Source organism: Helianthus annuus, chromosome 2 (assembly GCF_002127325.2).
Source record: "Helianthus annuus cultivar XRQ/B chromosome 2, HanXRQr2.0-SUNRISE, whole genome shotgun sequence".
NCBI classification, from domain to species: domain Eukaryota; kingdom Viridiplantae; phylum Streptophyta; class Magnoliopsida; order Asterales; family Asteraceae; genus Helianthus; species Helianthus annuus.
The window spans coordinates 158,562,982-158,580,934 of NC_035434.2; positions in this window are offsets into that span (position 1 = coordinate 158,562,982).

The following is a 17,953-nucleotide window of genomic DNA, read 5'->3' on the forward strand; positions in this document are numbered from 1 at the left end:
GATGAAGATGTACACAAGACTGCATTTAGGACTCGCTATGGTCATTACGAGTTCCTAGTGATGCCTTTTGGGCTCACAAATGCACCGGCTGCGTTCATGGATCTCATGAACCGCGTTTGCAAGCCATACTTAGATAAATTCGTCATAGTCTTCATCGACGATATCCTTATCTATTCCAAGAATCAAGCTGACCACGAGAAGCATCTCCGTTGCGTTCTCGAATTACTACAACGTGAGAAACTCTACGCCAAATTCTCGAAATGTGAATTCTGGCTACGAGAAGTTCAGTTTTTAGGACACGTTGTGAGTGAGCGTGGTATCCAAGTGGATCCCGCTAAAGTAGAGGCAGTCATGAACTGGCAAGAGCCAAAGACGCCTACCGAGATTCGTAGTTTCCTGGGATTAGCAGGATACTACCGGAGATTTATTGAAAATTTTTCAAGGATTGCTGCGCCCTTGACTTCCTTGACCAAGAAGAAAGAAAAGTACATTTGGGGCCCGAAGCAGCAAGAGTCCTTTGAAATACTGAAGCAGAAGCTAAGCAACGCACCTGTGTTGACCTTGCCTGAAGGTACAGATGAATTCGTAGTTTACTGCGATGCATCACACACAGGCATGGGGTGTGTTCTTATGCAGAAGGGCAAGGTGATTGCCTATGCTTCAAGGCAATTAAAGGTGCATGAAAAGAATTACACCACCCATGATTTGGAGTTGGGTGCCGTTGTATTTGCACTTAAGTTGTGGAGGCACTACCTTTATGGTATTAAATTTGTGATTTATTCAGATCACAAAAGCCTTCAGCACCTGTTCAACCAGAAAGAGTTGAACATGAGACAACGCCGTTGGATGGAAACCCTGAATGATTATGACTGTGAAATCAGGTACCATCCCGGCAAGGCGAATGTAGTCGCCGATGCCTTGAGCAGGAAAGAAAGGGTAAAACCTATTCGAATCAATGCCAAGAGCATTGAGGTCAAGAACAATCTAATTGAAAGGATTTTGGCTGCACAGCGAGAGGCTGTGTTGGAAGCTAATTATCCTAATGAAAAGCTGGGAGTAACTGAGGAGCAGTTGACTCTTAGCAAGGATGGAATTCTTAGGCTGAACGGACGTATATGGGTTCCGATTTACGGAGGACTACGTGATGTTGTTCTCCAGGAAGCCCATAGTTCCAAATACTCAGTCCATCCTAGTGCTGATAAGATGTACCAAGACTTAAAGGCAAATTATTGGTGGATAGCCTTGAAAAAGTCTGTAGCCGCCCATGTAGCAAAGTGCTTGACTTGTGCTCAAGTCAAAGCCGAGCACCAAAAGCCGTCTGGCTTGCTACAACAGCCTGAACTTCCCGAGTGGAAGTGGGAATGCGTAACTATGGACTTCATAACCAAGTTACCCAAAACCAGGAAAGGAAACGATACAATATGGGTCATAGTCGATAGGCTGACCAAATCAGCTCATTTTCTACCCATCAAGGAGACGTATAGCTCCGATATGTTAGCCCAACTTTATGTTGATAAGATTGTAACCTTACACGGCATACCTGTGTCTATTATCTCCGACAGGGATACTAGATACACATCTCACTTCTGGAAGAGTTTCCAGCAATCTTTGGGCACGCGTCTAAACTTTAGTACGGCTTACCATCCACAGACGGACGGTCAAAGTGAGCGTACTATCCAAACGCTAGAAGACATGCTTCGTGCATGTGCGATCGATTTAGGTGGTAACTGGGATAAAAACCTACCCCTAATCGAATTCTCCTACAATAATAGCTACCACACCAGCATAAAGGCTGCGCCTTTTGAGGCATTATATGGTAGGAAATGTAGATCGCCTGTTTGTTGGGCGGAAGTAGGAGAGGTCCAATTATCAGGACCAGAGATTGTTTTCCAGACAACGGACAAGATTGTCCAGATCCGGGAACGTCTCAAGGCTGCCCGCGATAGGCAGAAGAGCTACGCTGATCCAAAGCGTAAGGATTTTCACTTCGAAGTGGGTGAAAAGGTATTACTTAAGGTGTCACCCTGGAAGGGGGTGATGCGCTTCGGCAAGAAGGGCAAGCTGAGTCCGAGATACATAGGACCTTTTGAGGTCATTGAACGGGTCGGATCAGTTGCCTATAAACTAAACTTGCCTGAAGAGCTCAATGGAATTCACAATGTGTTCCACATCTGCAATCTCAAAAAGTGCTTCGCCGACGAGTCGTTGGTGATTCCACACACAGATGTGCATATAGATGAGAGCTTAAAGTTCATAGAAAAACCTTTGTCGATTGAAGATCGACAGGTGAAGAAGCTTCGCAGAAAGCACGTACCGATTGTAAAAGTCAAATGGGATGCTCGTAGAGGTCCTGGATATACGTGGGAAGTCGAAGCTACAATGAAAGAAAAATACCCCTATTTATTTGAGTAAATCTCGGGTCGAGATTTATTTTAAGGGGGTGAGGATGTAACACCTCGAAATTTTGTGTCCAATGATGTGTTAACACGTGTCATTTGTTTACACGTGGCATCTATAATAAATAAAGGGCTAATTTTGACAAACCTTGAAAGTATATAAATTCGAGGGTTATAAATGTCAACAAGGGTAAATATACTGTATAGTATCCCTAAATAATACTTAAACCTTCAAACGAATAAATTATAGATCGTACAAAAACAAAACGCGGAAGAAAGTGAGAGATTACAAACTACAGGGGTTAACTGTGTCAACATGTTTAATAATACCTCTGAGTGACCCTTTAACGTTCCATAGACTTTGTAACGGTATTATACCCTCACTAAAATAATATATATGAATTTCGCGAAGTTTCGATATGAAACGAGAAAGTTACGATCGAATTCGTAGAAGAAGGGTTAAAAGCGTCAACAATGAAAGTTAAGGCTTTCCAATATAATTAATAAATAAACCGGGGACTTAATAATGCGGGTAAATAACACGAGGCCCCTATCGGTAAATAACCGAGGGCCAAACCGCAAAGTTACCCCTTCAAAACCGAAAGGTCAGGTAAATCATTACGAAAGATTTCGTTATTAATGACCGGATTCTGTAATCATTGCAAAAAGATTTAAAAATTTCTGAAATCTTAACCCACGCGGCCCGCATTGCATAATGGGTTAAGTTGAGGCGGGCCGCGAGCCTCCTCAACTATGCGTCTGATCTTTTAATCCCAGGCGGCCCGCGTAAAAGAAGCATGGAATGTCCATGCGGGCCGCATTAGACGCCCAGATGCAGAATTATAGTAACTACTTGGCTTTTGGAGCTTTTGAATGATCAAACACCAATGTATGAGGCATGGGCACCCTACACTTGACCCATAACTTCAGGGGACACCTACCCATCACCCTTGACCTGTTGTAGTGCTTGTAATGATCATGCTTGCTTGACATTGGCTATAAATAGCCAAGTTTGGCACATAACATTCACACAACTCAAACAACACCTCTCTGATCATTCTAAGTGCTCCCAAGCATTCTCTTCTGCTCTATAAGCAAGAACACACTTCTGTAAGTCGTCATAACCATTTTGGTTTCACATTTCCATAGTTATAGCTCATAAACGCAACCGTCGTAACTAACGGTTGTCATTACAATAACTCGCAAATGATTCAGTCTTATGACGAATCAAAGATGGTTATGAGTTGGTATTTATGTGGGTATTAAACCTCTAAAATGGTTCCCCCTGATCACCACTCTAACTATGTCAATTATCGAGTCAAACGTGCGGTTAAAAAGTCAACAGAAAGCTATTTTAGCGATTTATGCATAATCTGTAATATATATGTTATGGAACCTGTTTTGATAATCATAAAACATGATAATAAGTATATAAACATGTTTGCGCTCGTTTGAATCGATCATTTACAATATTGAACCGGTTCGGAGCCGAAAGTCGCAAAAGTTTGACTTTTGCTTTGACTTCAGTTCTGACCCGTTTTAGCGAGGTATAAATATACCTTAGGACTCTCTTAGGACCAGGTCACATATTGGTATACACCTCTGTGGTCGGTTCATGAGTTATCCGAGTCTTTTACGTATTTCCGTCATTCGCCTAAAAGTTGACCGTAACGGCCTTTTAAAATAAAAACGAGTATTTCGGACACGTGAACGGACCAAAACCTTGCTTATTAAATTATAAGCATGTCCTTAAAGTTTCACGTCAATCCGAGGCCTAGAATGAGAGTTATGCTAAAAGGCGCACTTTTAAGAAAGTTTTGTAATTAACGGCGCAATTAGCATAACGCCCATCTAACCCAAGTTTTCGTCACCAAAACTTTTACCCACTGTGGTAAAATAATATTTTGGGAATTTTAAAGATTTTTAATAAATTTTACCTTGCTCATAACCTGCGGTTATAGCTACGGTTCGGTAAATACCGAATATGCCCTTTTTGGCCAAAACGGGAGTTCTACAAGGTCTTTTGACCCGATTCCAGTTGATACTGGTTTTAAATAATAAATAAAGTATTTTAAGCTTTATAAGCTGTTCGGGAAACTCAGATTCCCTGTAGAACTCGAAAAACCCTTTTAAAGTCTTTAAAATGACCGAAAAGCCCCTACGGGGCATAATATTAACTTAAACTCGTTACGGGCATTACGGAAGGTATCCTACTGATACCAAAATACTTTTAAAGCATATTGACTTAGGAAATAAGCGTACGACTCTTATGGTTAACTGTTTCGCCTATTTGCGCACACGGTACGGCTCATGAAACTAGTTTTCGTGCAATAGCCGATATGGGTCAAATTATATTATTTGAATCCCAAAAATCCAGAGTATGAACAGTAAACCCATATAAAACAAGTCACTAAACTTGTTGGGTCCAAATCATACTCCATTCTCGGTTTTCGCCTTTTCATGCGAATTAACCATATCTATATATCGGAATCAACCGGTTTAAAGCTACGGCTAATACAAAGACCGTTAGGATTCTAAGAGGTTAATTAAAACCTTCGTTCCAGATTAGGAGCCCCAGTAAAAGCTATCGGTGACTTGATCTAAATTAAGGATTAATACTTGCAAAGGTAAATACTTTAACTTATTTCCCCTATATGGGCTTGGGTTACGGTATATTAATACCGCTTGATTGAGCATTATATACTTCCATCGCTTGGGTGGTTAATTGCTTAAATATGATTGGCTCATTTAAACAGTTTTGTTGCTTATAAGCCTTTGGGGGGTTTAATGACCGTTGTCCCGGATATCCTTGGCATCATTTTACGAAATGGCCACGACCATCGACATCCCGGTGTAGGCGTACACCCGGTATAAAGTGTCGACATTAAAACTAAAAGACGTAGCCGTTGGTTTTTATACTACGGTTTTACGCAAACGTGGTGTGTCTATAAATCTTTAACCCGGCACGACCCGGGCTACTGAACGCATAAAAGAACATGTAAAACGTTCACAAGATCATTATGAATTTTCCCAAGTTATAAAAGAGTTTGTGCCTTGTGCATTCAAATCAATTTTAATAAACATTTTCAAATGTGTCAGTTGAATGTATTTACCAGTGTAAACTGACGTATTTTCCCCAAAAAGATTAAGTGCAGGTACCTAAACGTAATTGGCTGGTATTAGCTCCCTAGCGTCGGGATAAGCCTCGCAAGCTTGATTGCAGTATCTGATGGAACAATACTTTATCTGTATTTACGATCCACTGTGGATATTCGACTTCTGTAATACATTTTGATATTACAAATCAGAGGTTGAATTTATATATTTATCTTATGCTTCCGCTGTGCATTATATAATTGTGTGCTTTGACTATATTGTTGCCAACATCGTCACGGTAATCCCCCACCGGGCCCACCGGTGAGACACGTGGAAATCGGGGTGTGACAATTAGTGAGCCCAAAAGGCATCACTAGGAACTCGAAATGACCATAACGAGTCCTGAATGCAGTCTTGTGCACATCTTCGTCTTTAACCTTCAATTGATGGTAGCCTGACCTTAGATCAATCTTGGAAAAGTAGCTTGCTCCTTGCAAGTGATCGAACAGATCGTCGATCCTGGGCAAAGGATACCTATTCTTGATTGTAACTTTATCCTTGCAAGTGAACAGAAAACAAGTCCACGCAGGGACCAAATACAAGGATAGATGTCCACACAGGGACAAAAAGATAAGTCCACGCAGGGACTGAAAGGCAATTGTCCACGTAGGGACTAAACACAATAAATGTCCACGCGGGGACTAAAACAAATAGATGTCCACACAGGGACTTGATTGAAATAGGAAATACAATAGAACATATAAAGACTAATGATCTCGCTTCTTCTTCCCCTTTAGCAGGTTTGCTAGGCCTTTAAGGAATCCACGATTGTTCTTACGTTCTTGCTCAAAGTCTCGTTCTACCCTATTTAAACGGTGAAGGATTTCTTCCTGCTCCGGTGGGGAAAAACGTGGCTGCTGCGACGGTTGTTGAACCGGAGGTCTAGTAGGTGCTGGATACCCATGAGCTGCGTATCCTAATCCCCGAGGGTTTCCATAAGGTCCTTCGGGATGGAGGGCGTTATAATTGGCCGCTACCAAATATGGGTCGGCGTCAGCATAATTATAGTGAGTGTGAGTCGGCAACTCAAACGGGTTGTACGTGGTGGAACCGGCGTACGCAGGTATTGGGTTATCATAGCCGAATGGTGGTGGAGGTGGTGCAACTGGTGCAGAATTCACCTCTGCAGGGTGGCTCGAAGGTTCACCCATTTGTGGTTCTTCAGGCAATGGCGGAAAATGACTTGCACTCGAGTGGCGAGGGGTGCTAAAGTGAAATTCCCCTCCTCAGGTGGACATCCGCGCGCCTGATCTCCTACGCCTTGGCGGATCTGGAGGTGCTTGATGAACTGGTGGCGGAGGAGGCGGTGGCGTAACTGCCACGAAACGCGAATCCTCGGAAGGATCCTGCTGCTGTTGCTGCTGGTGAGGTGATGAATGGTGGGAGGGTGTAAAGTACCACTCGCACTGGTTAAACCTCTCCTGGTAACTGTCAGGACCTTGATAGGGTGTTCCGTGGAAGGATGACCCATCAGAGATCTCGATAGGATGGTTGGGAGTGCCTCTTGCGGGTTCGATGGGGTCCGTGCCCTCGTCCATATCTACCGCATTATCCTCGGAGAAATGGTCTTCGGGTCCTAAAGGGTTATAATCTATTGGTTCTTGCACATAATCAGCCGGGTTGAACTGGCCTTGGAAGAAAGGAGTGGGATTGCCATAGGAATGTTGCGAAACAGAACGCTGGAGAGGTATGAAAGAAGGTTGAGGGTTACTGGGCTCGTTCTCTGAATTCGGTCCAAAAGAGTGACGGTATGAAGGTGTCGAACTGTGTGAGGTAGACCGTCTTGCGGGCTCAAAGAGGTTCCTCCTGCGCCTCTGAGGTTCTTCACTTCTTGTGCTGGAAGGAGCTCGCATATGTGAAGGTCCGGCCTCGTGATCATTATGAGTAGTGATCGGCCCTTTGCCTCTTCCTCCTCTTCTAATTGCTGGTGGCATATTTCCTGCTTAACAAATCTTTAAATCACAATAAACAATAAAAGACAAACTAGAATAACAATTCGAATTTGTCCTATGTTCTTGTCTAGACTCGAGTATGTGCAATTGTGTCATTGAGATTAAACACATAAGGATAGTGTTTAATTCACTCAACGTTGGCTCTGATACCAACCTGTCACACCCCGATTTCCACACGTTTCACCGGTGGGCCCGGTGGGGGATTACCGTGACGTAGTTGGCAACAATATAATCAAACCACACAATATTTAAATGCACAGCGGAAGCATAAAGATAGATATATTTCAACCATTCAATGTAATATCCAAGTATCACAAATAGTCGAAATAATCCACAGGGGATCAAAATAAAAATAGAAATATTGTTCAACAGATAGTGGCATCCCAAGTTTGTGAGACTCTAACGATGCTAAGGAGTGGCCAGCCTATTTCGTGTAGAACCTGCATTTAATCTTTTTGAGGAAAATACGTCAGTTTACACTGGTAAATACATTCAACCGACACTTTGGTAAAAGGTTTATTAAAATTGATTTGAATGCACAAGGCACAAACTCTTTATAACTTGGGATAATTTATAAATTAAATCTTGTAAAAGAATTACATGTTCAATATGCATTCAGTCACCCGGGTCGTGCCGGGTTTAAGGTTAATAGACACGCCACAAAGCATAAAGCCGTGGCGGGAAAACCAACAGTTATACCTTATAAATATAGACACATTGTCGGGTGTACGCCTACACCCGCGTGTCGAGGTCGTGGCCATTTCGTAAAATGATGCCAAGGATATCCGGGACATGGTCATTAAGCTCCCAAAGGCGTAAAGCCAACAAAACCAATTTTTAAACGGGTCACATTGAAAACACCCAACTACTAGTGAGTTGCGGTCAATTGCCCGACCAAGCGGTATTTTTATATACCGTAACCCAAGCCAGTATAACGGAAAATAAGTTAAAAGTATTTACCTGAGCAAGTAATAACCTCAATAAACAAATGCAAGTATCTTTTACTGGTCTCCTATTCTGGAACGAAGGTTTATAACAACCTATTAGAATCCTAACGGGTCTTTAATTTAGCCTTAGCTTAGACCGGTCAGTTTCGAAGGATAAATACGGTTTAATCGCGTGAAAGGCGAAAACCAGGGATGGAACGTGGTTTGGACCCGACAAGTTTGAAGACTTGTTTTATATGGGTAATATAACCACACTCTGGATTTTGAAGTAAAAACGATAAGGTTTGACCCGTTTCGGCCAGTTTATGTAAACGAGTTACATAAACCGAACCGTGCGCGCAAAAGGCGTAACGGGTAACCGGAAGAGTCCTACACTGGTTTCCTAAGTTAATATGCCCTAAAGAGGTTGTGGTATCAGTAGGATACCTTCCATTATGCCCATAACGAGTTTAATCCCAATATACGCCCCGTAGGGGTATTTTGGTCGTTTTGAAGATTATAAAAGAGGTTTCCGAGTTCTACAGGAAATCTGAGTTTTCCGAACAGTTTATAAAGTTCAAAATACTTTATTTATTATTTAAAATCAGTAGTAACTGGAATCGGGTCAAAATACCATGTAGAACTCAAGTTATGTCCGAAAAGGGTATATTCGGTATTTACCGAATCGATGCCATAACCGCAGGTTATGAGCAGGTTAAAAATAATTAAAAATCTTTAAAAATTCCAAAATATTATTTTACATCAGTGTGTAAAAGGTTTGGTGTCGAAACTTGGGTTTAGATAGGCTTTACGCTAAATGCGCCGATTAATTACTAAAGTTTCCTTAATTGCGCTATTTAGCATAACTCCTATTCCAGACCTCGGTTTGACATGAAATTTTAGGGACATTCTTAGAAATCAGTAACTAAGGTTATTGTCCTTTCACATGTCCAAAATTCTCGTTTTAGAGTTAAAAGGGCGTTATGGTCAACTTTTAAGCATTTAACGGAAATGTGCAAAAGACTCGGACAAACAATGAACTGGTCAGAGAGGGTTATACCATCATGTAACCTGGTCCTAAGGGAGTCCTAAGGCATATCTAAATCATACCATAACGGGTCAGAAGTGAAGTCAAAGCAAAAGTCAAAGTTTTGCGACTTTCGGTTCTGAACCTGGTCAAAACAGTAAATGGTCGGATCAACAAGCTTAGACCACTTATAATACTTATTATCATGTTGTATGAGTGTTAAAACATGTTACACGCTATCTACATTGTTAATTATGAATTAAATCGAAAGTTAGCATTCTGTTGACTTTTTCTAAGCAAGTTTGACTCGACATTTGGACTAGTTAGAGTGGGAATCAGAGGGTGCCCTTTTAAGGGTTTAAAGCCCACATGATTACCAACATATAACTACATTTATTTCGATTAATTACTGGACCATTCGTGATTTATCGTTAAGTCAATCGTTAATTACGACGGATTGACTTTTAAGCTATATTTAAGCAAAACTTAACCAAGAAATGGTGGAGCATACTTACAAGAGTCCTATGCACGACCAGGGATGAGTAGTGAGAGTTCTTGAGCTCTAGAAGTGATCAAGAAAGCAGTTGAAGGTGTGAAGAACAATGTTGCTACTTATGGTCCTTTTATACTAGTTTAGGATGCATAAGATCATCACAACAAGGCCTACAAGTGTTCTTGGATGATCAACAACTGTCCCTGAGTGCTAGGGGACGTTTAGGGGGCGCCCATGCTCTCATTATTGCTCAATAAGTCGGTTAAAACAGCAAACAGTGCTTCTGTCCGACTTTTCTGCATCTGGGAGGCTGACGCGGCCCGCGTTAATGATCAGGTAACCTTTACGCGGGTCGCCTGAATCTCAATGTCAGAGCCCATATCTATACTGTCAGCGCGGCATTCTAACGCCTCTTTCTTGAAAAAGTGGGATGCATACATAACCTTGTCTTCCTCTGCGCACTTACAGATTTTAATTACTGCTTTGGTCTTCTCTAACCAACACAGTGCGGCAATTGCACCTTCATTGCCTGCAAATTTGACCGGCTTACAGGCAAGAAATTCCTAATAAGTGCAACCAGGTGTTGCAATTTTCATTTTCTTAAGTATTGGGGCTTGAACCACATTATTGTCATTATTGCCGCCTCCATTTACACTGTTACTGAAATTATCGTCGCGAGTGCGTTTACTATGGTTGGCTTGTGAAGGTTTAGCAGGATTCTTAACAGCAGCGACGATTGCAGGGATAACGTTGGCTATTCCCTGAGCGACGATATTTTCTATATCTTGCCTATTAAGAAAATGATCTTCATTGTGTTGTTCAGATTGGTTAACTTCGGTTGCCGGTTGGTTTATTGCGTTTTCCATCTGAATAATTATCAATATATATTATTGTCACAAAATGGATAGTAACTAAACACAATAAGGAAAACACAAACACAATTAAGTCACACGTATAGCCAAAATCGTCGACCTTGCGACATTCATATATTTTTATAATATTATGCATCCGTACACGCCCGATATTGACAGATGTTTTATTTTAGTTAATATTATACAATATTATATTATTTTATTGTTATTATTATTATTATTATATTATTATTATATAAACATTCAACCTCCGTTAGCTGGCTTCTTCAGAAACGACGTTCCCTCTCGTCGTACTTCCACGTGATGTTTTCCCCCACTTCGCGAATCCGATTTCCCGCGTTCACCAATTCCTCGCCGTAGTGGCGTAATTCGGCAACGTTTTCCGCGCTCATAGGTGGGAAAGGTGTAGGTTCAGGATCAAACTAGGGAAAATAAACATTGGGGTTATTCATGAAATTCTGAAAATGCCAGTCGCTCATCCACCATTCTTCCAACTGCCCTGTAAAAGGTTGTGGGTTGACAATCGGGTCTGGAATAGCAGGTTCCAATTTGATTGGAAGTTCGGATTGGGCAGGAAAATTGAAAAGGGTTTCGTCAGCAGGTCCGATGAGGTCACAGTTTGCAAGTTTCCTATCAAGTTCTTCCCAAGGTGGCATCTCCTGGGCTTGACCGAAACTCTCCCCTATTTCCTTTCCTTTGCCTTTTGGATCCTCCGTCTTTTTCACCTTTTGGGCAGCGGGCTTCTTCCTTCGTTTGCATTTCCAGTCCAGGAGTCTTCTTCTCTTTTTGGGTTTTGGTTTTTCCTGGGGTTGGGCCTGGAACACTGGTGGCTCCTCAGTATCCGCTTGATAGCCGGATTGGGTTCCTGTTGTATCCATATCGGTGGTATGGATGGTAAAGTTTCGGAGTGCCTCCGACAGTTCATTCATGCTGTTAGCACACATGAAGAAACACATAAAAATTCAGGATAAAATTTTCATTTATTGTAAATTAATTTATCACAGAATCACACAATGGAAATCTGAAAAAAAATAAGTATTTCTAAATACTTAATTAGCTTAAATCAGTGGCTCTGATACCACCTTTTTCAGTCACGACCGCCGTCCCGGTTTTACCCGGTTCGGAAGCCGCGGGACAGAAACCCGTGGTAATGGTGTTGGATTTGGTAGCGAAAATTTTAACAGGATCGTTTAAACTGAAAACACTCATTTATTTTATTTAGAAATTCGGGACAAACCCCGTAATTTACAATAAAGGAATTTCCCTGGGAAATTTCCTGATTTTCAAAACATGTTTATTTATTTACTGAGCCACTTTATCCAAGCTGGTAGTGCTACACGGCACTTTTTCCTTGTTCACAGTAAATCACCTGAAACATGTTTAAAAAGATTGTATCAGCGGGGAAATACTGCCGAGTCATTCAAGTTGTACAAAACGACACATTGTTATAAATTACAGTATTGAGAGCGATTACAATTGCCCCTATCTCATAATTAGCTGGTTCAGTTGTCACTCGATCGGATCTATGACTGTGGTCATATCACAATTGGGTCCTTTCACCTAAAGGTGACGTGTATCACTATTAGGTCCTTTCACCTAAGAGTGATAAAACTGCAGTAATTGTGCACAATACCCCACTTACTACCAGTAATTTAAGATAACAAAGACTTAATCCCTGTAACATATAACTGGAAAACATTTAGGTATTGTAAAACACTTTTGATAAAAGATAATGACTCACATTGCAAGTTTAGTTGGACAGAGTTTTGCCTACTGATTAAGCCTGGTAACCTAGTTGAATAATGCAAACGAAACTAGGTTAGTAACTTAATACAACATTTACGATAACTCACGAAATCAAAACCCTCACGACGAATGACAAAGTATAGCTCGAATTCAGGCAGCACTTAAACATCCATCCGATCGGTTTCAATTGATCGGACATTGTATCGTAGCAGTGATCGAGTTATTACCCTGTTATCGAAGCAGTGTTTCACCACTAAAATGTAAAATTTGCACAGAAAGGAGGCTGTATTTGTGAAAGTTTTCAAGCAGACGGAAATGGCCATGCAACGTACAATTTATATCTGAAAATTAGGTTCTTCGCGGCCCTCGTAAACTCGAAGGACAATCCTTCGCGGCCCGCGAGGGCCATTCTAGCTACGACTAGGACTGCTATATCACCCCCTAGGTCTGCCACGTGTGTGACACGTGGCCTAAAGCTTATCCGGAGAGTTTTCAAGCTGTCGCGCCCCGCGTAAGTTTTGGTTAACTCTTACGCGGCCCGCGACAGATCAATAAAATTGGATTTTCTTGATTTTTCATGAAATTTAGGGTTTTAGGGGTCCGGGGTTCTACTTACGGAGTGTTTTAGGATATTTTCGTGCAGGTCCTTACAAAAGTAGTTTTTCAATAAAATCATGGGTGTTTAAATTATTTACATAATTAGTCCTTGGAAAGGTGAATGACAAAAATACCCTCCTATGCCAGACACATGATCAGGTTTAACAGAAAATTATAACTAGGCTAGGGCTAAAGGACAAAGCGTGTAACATTTGGAAACATTAAGTACAAAAATCGTCAATTTTAAAGACAAAGGACACGGCCTGCAATTTGATGTAAACATAAAGGAGAAAACTTGTAATTTACTCTTAAATGTATCTCCAAACATACACCATCTCTTAGTTTTCTTATTCGTACACGCTGCACATCCAAACTACAACTCTTGATCTCCAACACGGATAAGTAAGGTGTTATGAGCCTCCTTGAGGGTATATTGGCTTTTTAATATTAGGTGGAGTCAAGTAGGGTAGCTGATGTTTTTTAAGGCAAAACTTCATTCAAAAAAACAAAGTAGCAATAAGCTAGACCAACTACAAACAAGGCACAAACAAAAACACAACCAAGTGGAGGAATTATTTTATTATGCAAATTCAGTAGCTATGATGTTAATCTTATTTACATATTTTTCCTAGGAATTATTTTGCTATAAACTAGATATTTATCTTTATATCCTATTAGTATATTTTATACTAGAAATTCATGTTAATCATTTTAGATTAGTAATTATTAAATTTCTAGAATAACATTGGAGTATTATGATTATAATTTTACTAATCTAGTTGTAGCCTTTACTAAATTAAGTCATATATTTTATGCAATAAATGCTTCGCATTTCTGTACTTTCCATATTTAGAAAGTTGTATCAGTATTTCTAATTTTTAGGCCACATGGGGGACGGCCTAGGGTCGGTGAGGGTCGGCACTGCCCAGCACACCACCCCTAGCCACGTCCCCGTCGTCAACGTCTTCCCCTCGACGTTCTTGTCGTGCCTGTTATCCTCACACACACATATACATACAACACACACACACATATATATGAGGCCCATCCCCCACACCCTAGGTCCATCCCCTTCAGCCCCATCCTCACACCCGTTTACGTGGACGCCTACGTGGTGGAGCATCCTTTGAGGACTACCCTCCTCCACACCGAGTAGTCTTAGAAACTTGTATCCGTACTTCATTTCCAATCTTATAATCCGAGACTTCGATCATAATGGAATTTCATATTTATATCAATCATACTCGTGTTATATATATACAATCAATCATTAAATACATATTTATACGCAATACCGAGACTTATTATACATGCAGACTACCACTCATACACGCACAATACATGATACATGATACATGCATACATACACTTCCTATACTTGAAACCCCCAGAATATAAACTTCTAACATAAAATAACATATCCATACAAGTTCAGGGCCAGTCTCGTCAAAAATCAAACTTCGGATGAATTTTTTACATGCCGCGTCACGCGGCGGGCAAATACAAGGAGCCCGCACGACGCGTAGATACTCAATTCGAAGAATGTTATTTTAACCAATCCGGATTTCACCTTTCCAACCTCATTTTTTCCCAACACCTTCATTCTTCATTAAACTCTAACCCTAATCCACCATTATATAAACAAGCCTCCTACACCTTCATTTCACTTTTCCCACACTCTAAACACTCTCAAACTACTAAAAATACAAGCTTGGGGTAGATTCTTGCAAAGTTCAAAAGTGAGCTTCAAACTCACTTTTCTTTCTCTTCTTCTTGAATTCTTGCTTCAAACTCATTTGGAACACCTCTAGGAGTGTTTCCACAAGTTTCCCATGGTAAACTAAGGTGGAACATCACCATTTTAAGGTCCAAACTTTCTGTTTTGGTTTAACTTTTTACAAACTTTTCATAAGCTTGTTATTTATGTGGTAATCTTGCACCTACCTTTCTTCTAACCAAACCTATGGTTGTGGGGCTTGAGTATGGTTGATTCCTATAAGTTTAGAGGTCCAACCACCTCCTAAACTTTCTGTTTTAACAAGATTCCAAGAAACCTACAAGTGTTGAGAACATCCAAGCTCACCATCTTCAATGTGGTGAGAGTTATGTTTTGGTAATGTGTGAACCATGGAAGCCTTGGCTTTACAACTTTGTTTCCACTACCTCACTTGCTTAACTTGTCATTTAATCTTACATCTAAGTTTCCAAGTAAACTTACTAGTAACAAAGTGACAAAACTACACCAAGTCTCCAAAAACTTGCCATGATTGGAATGCACTAGTCTAGTTTGCGATCACTTGATTATTTGGTTACTTAGATATTACAATATTTCAAATAGCTTCCTAGAATCAAAGTAAGCCAACCCCACCTCGTCTCCAACATTTGCCATGTTGGATATGCACAAGTTCGGGTTGTCCTTATTTGGAAACTTGGAAAACGTTGTTAGTTGTAATCTCAAACTTATTCATGACCAACCGAAATCCTTAACGAAGTTGATAATTTTGTGATTTGGTGAATCATATAATGAGGTTTAATGGACGTTAATCATCCTACCTCCTTGCATGACCGTTCTCGTGGTACCTTTACTTTCATTTACATATAAACTATTCTCTAAACTTCGAATCCAATCCAATAATCGAATCCGCAACTCACACACCTTCATTTCCCCTCTTAGGGTAACTTCATTGTTGTCACACCCCCAAAATACCACATGCGAATTTCACCATGAGGAAGCGTGACGTACCTGGATCTATCCACTAGTCATGTCGAACTAATAGTAATTAATAATAAACGCAATCATTAAGTCCAACATGAATAATGGATTTCAATAATAAATGTTTCAAAATTGTATACGTTCAATGGAAACAATTGTAAATGTTTTAATCATATGAAACCAAATTGTTTAAAAAGCATAACATTCATTGTTCATTATGCAACACATCCCATGATACTCTTCGTTCCTCATACTGCAAGTTCCAAAGCATGATGTATCTAACGACTTGTAAGCATGCAGAAAAGTGTGTCAACATAAAGTTAGCAAGTTCACAGTTTTGTTTATCGTAAATCATATAAGTGTTTAGTTTAAAGACATGCCAAGAATAATAAACTCGATACCGAATGACTGTCATGTTTGTTATGCCCTCATCAATGTCTATCAGCATTGATACAAGTGTTTAAGGTCATTAGTTCACGCCAAGCTCCCAGCACGATGTGAGGTTGTCAAGCCTAATAGCGCTATCAACTAATACCCCATTGCCTCCCAGGCAACTAGCTCGATAGTAAGTAGGGACTTTCGTTGTGACGACCCGAGATTTCAAGTTCTTGCTTTTTACGTACCTCTTGTGTGGCAATTCTGTTTTGTTAATTTGTTTCAGTTATGTGATGTGTAAGTTTGAAAGATTAGAGTTTGTGTTTAATGGATTGATTGGTGAATGGAACTTATAACTTACAAATATTTCGTCGCATGATGTTCACGACGAAAGACTCACGAAAGACTCAACTTTCGCCATCATCGACCAACCGGCGAAACATGTATTTCGTCGGGAGCCTTATTCGCTGGACTGGGCTTGGGCCCAAATGAAACCAGACGTGCTAACCTTCCTATTTAAACCTAAACCTGCTTAACCCTAAACTTTTCTTCTCAACTACAAACATTGGTAATACCATTCATCTCTTTCGAAGCCTTCTTGCATTCACGTGATTATCTCGTCGATCGGTTAGTGGGTTGGTTGATTAACTTGGAAACGGGTAACTAAACAAACCGAGCAAACCAAGGTGAGTTCACTGCTCTTTTTCCAATCATGCATCCCGGGGAGGGATATCGGGTAACGTTCCGGGGAGGAATGTCAGGTTATTGGGATGTTGGTTATTACACTCATTTCTATCGATAAGTCCCCTTACATATACCGATTAGTTGCCGGGGAGGCAACAGGGTTATTAGTTGATAGAGCTATTTGGTTTGGCACCCTCACACCGTACCGGGGAGGACGGTCGTGAACTAATTACCTTAACCACTTGACCAATGTGTGATAGAGCATTGGGGTTTGGGCAAATAAATCTAGAGCCATCTGCGGTAATCGAGTTAATAACAACATCAAATCATTGAATCGTCTTATACTCATATCTGGTAACTAAAACGTGTTAACAAACTTTGAACTCACCAGTGTCGTCTGACACACTTGTCTGCATGCTTGCAGGTCGTTAGATTCTTGATTATGGACTTGCTATCTGGGAGTGCTGAAGTGGTCATGGGTCACAGCTCTTGGATATTTACTCTTGATTTAGTACATTGTTTTGAAACATTTGAACAACGAACAACCTTATGCTTCCGCTGAATGTTTACTTTGGTTTTAACTTATGACTTGGATTTTTATTATGAAATGAATCGAATGTTTTTATTTAAATATTTATTAATGGTTCAATGTGATTGGTGGCTTGGATCCTGGTACGTCACACGTCCCGCGGTGTTTCCGCATGTGATATTTTGGGGGTGTGACATTCGTGATAGAGTTTGAGTTTATTAACCGACATCAAATTTAAACTACAACGTTTTAAAAGTATTCCTCCCAGGAATATTAGTTTGTTTGCCCCCCTGGGATGCAAGCTTATGAAAGAGTAGTGAACTCACCTTAGTTTGCTCGGTAAGTGTTAACGTGCCTCTACGCGTTAACTAAATGTTAGGTCCATTACACACAACCTAAAGTACATTAAGCGTAAGTATGTATAAAAGTAGGGTTCGCAATACCCTATTGTCCAAACATCCGAGTATTTATGTGATCAGATCAACAA